Raw genomic sequence first — 2,591 nt, 5'->3', positions numbered from 1 at the left:
AGGTTCTAACGCTGGCCTGGCAACTTTCATATGCTGTGGGCAGAGCCAAACAAACAAACAAATGGGCAAAAGCAGATTAAGAGAGGTCAACAACTTCCATCCTTAGGAAATGCAACCCTAAGCCATAATGAGGTAAAGCTTCATACACACTAGGATGTCTAGAATCAAAAAATACAGACAGTGATAAGTACTGGGGCGAATGTAAATGATGCAGCCACTTTGGAAAATGGTTGGGAAGTTCCTCAAAAGGATATATAATAACAACGACCCAGCAAGATCTCTACCCAAGAGAAATGAAAATATATATTCACAAAGATACTTGCACACCAACGTTCACCGCAACATCATTCACAATAGCCACAATGGGGAAACAATCCACATGTCAATCAACTGACGACTGGGTAAATGATACATCCACGACCTAGAAGACTATTTGGAATAAAACAGAAAGAAATACTGATTCTTACCACATCATGAATGAAACTTTAGGAATATTATGTGATGGGAAAGAAGAATGTTACAGCAGACAACATATTGCATGATTATTTATTTTTTTTTAATAAAAAGGTCCAGAAAAGAAAATCCTTATAATATTTGACTAGGTCCGCTGGTAACAGGAGTAGAGAGGAATGAGGAGAGACTACTAATGGATATGGGGTTTCTTGGGGGAATGACAAGTAGGTTATAAAATTAGATCATGTTGATGCTTGCATAGACATGTATTAAAACTCACTATACACTTCAAATGAGCAAATTATACAGTATGTCAATTATATCTCAATAAAGCTGTTAAATTAGATCAATACGAAACCTAGTAATCGTTTCTACAAAATAAAAGACCACAGAGCAGCTATCATTAAAAGTTTCTTTCTTTCTTTCTTTTTCTTGGCTGCATGGGGTGTGCAGAAGTTCCCAGGCCAAGGGTTGAAACTGCACCCCAGTAGAGACACAAACCTCAGCAGTGTCAACACCATATCCTTAATCCACTGAGCTGCCAGGGAACTCCTTTCCAAGAGTGCCTCAGATTACATACCTGGCCTGGGAATTTTGGTATGCCATAGGTGTGGAGAGAAAATAAAGAGCTGACTCAACCCAAAAACTACTTGAACTGATTAACAAAATCAGCAAAGTAGCAGGGTATAAGATTCACATTCAGAAATCAGTCGCATTTCTCCATACTAACAATGAAATATTAGAAAAGGAATACAAAAACACAATACCGTTTAAAATTGCACCTCAAAAAATCAAATACCTGGGCATACACCTGACCAGTGAGGTAAAGGACTTAGATGCGGAGAACTATAAAATATTAATCCAGGAAATTAAAGGGGATCCACAGAAATGGAAAGATAGACCATGTTCATGGATTGGAAAAAGCACATTGTAAAAATGGCCATACTACCCAAAGCAATCTACAGATTCAATGCAATCCCTCACAAAATACCCATGACATTCTTCACAGAACTAGAACAAACAAGCCAACAATGTATAGGGAAACACAAATGACCCAGAATGGCCAAAGCAATCCTGAAGAACAAAAACCAAGCAGGGGGCAGAACTCTTCCAGATTTCAATCAATATTACAAAGCCACTGTCACCATGACAGTGTGGTACTGGTATCAAAACAGACAGGCAGACCAATGGAACAGAGTAGAGAACCCACACACACACCCTGACACCTACGGTCCATTCATCTTTGACAAAGGAGGCAAGAGCATAAAATGGGACAAAGAAAGTCTATTCAGCAAGCAGTGCTGGGAAACCTGGGCAGCTGCATGCAAAGCAGTGAAAGTAGCACACACCCTCACACCATGCACAAAAATAAACTCAAAATGGCGGAAAGACTTAAATAGAAGACAAGACACCATCAAACTCCTGGAAGAGAACACAGGCAAAACACTCTCTGACATCAACCTCATGAATATGTTCTCAGGTCAGTCTCCCAAGGCAACAGAAAGAAGAGCCAAAAGAAACCAGTGGGACCTAGTCAAACCGATGAGCTTTTGCACAGCACAGGAAACCAAAACGACAATACAATGACACCTGACAGAATGGGAGAAAATAATTGCAAATGATACAATGGATAAGGGCTTCATCTCTAGGATATAGAAGCAATGTACAACTCAACAGCAAAAAAGCCAACCACCCAATGGAAAAATGGGCAAAAGCCCTGAATAGACTGTTCTCCAAGGAAGGTATACAGATGGCCAACAAGCACATGAAGCAATGCTCAACATCCCTGATTATTAGAGACATGCAAATCAAAACTACCATGAGATACCACCTCACACCAGTCAGATTGGCCATCATTCATAAGTCCACAAGTAACAACAGCTGGAGGGGTTGTGGAGAAAAGGGAACCCTCCTGCACTGTTGGTGGGAATGTAAGCTGGTACAGCCCCTATGGAGAACAGTATGGAGGTACCTTAGAAAGCTATACGTAGAACTACCGTATGACCCAGCAGTCCCACTCTTGGGCATATCTCCAGACAAAACTCTCCTTCAAAAAGATACATGCACCCACATGTTCATTGCAGCACTGTTCACAATAGCCAAGACAGGGAAACAACCCAAAGGTCCATCAACAGATG

The sequence above is a fragment of the Sus scrofa genome, unplaced genomic scaffold (assembly GCF_000003025.6).
Source record: "Sus scrofa isolate TJ Tabasco breed Duroc unplaced genomic scaffold, Sscrofa11.1 Contig1644, whole genome shotgun sequence".
Taxonomy (NCBI): Eukaryota; Metazoa; Chordata; class Mammalia; order Artiodactyla; family Suidae; genus Sus; species Sus scrofa.
This window is presented reverse-complemented; position numbering follows the sequence as displayed.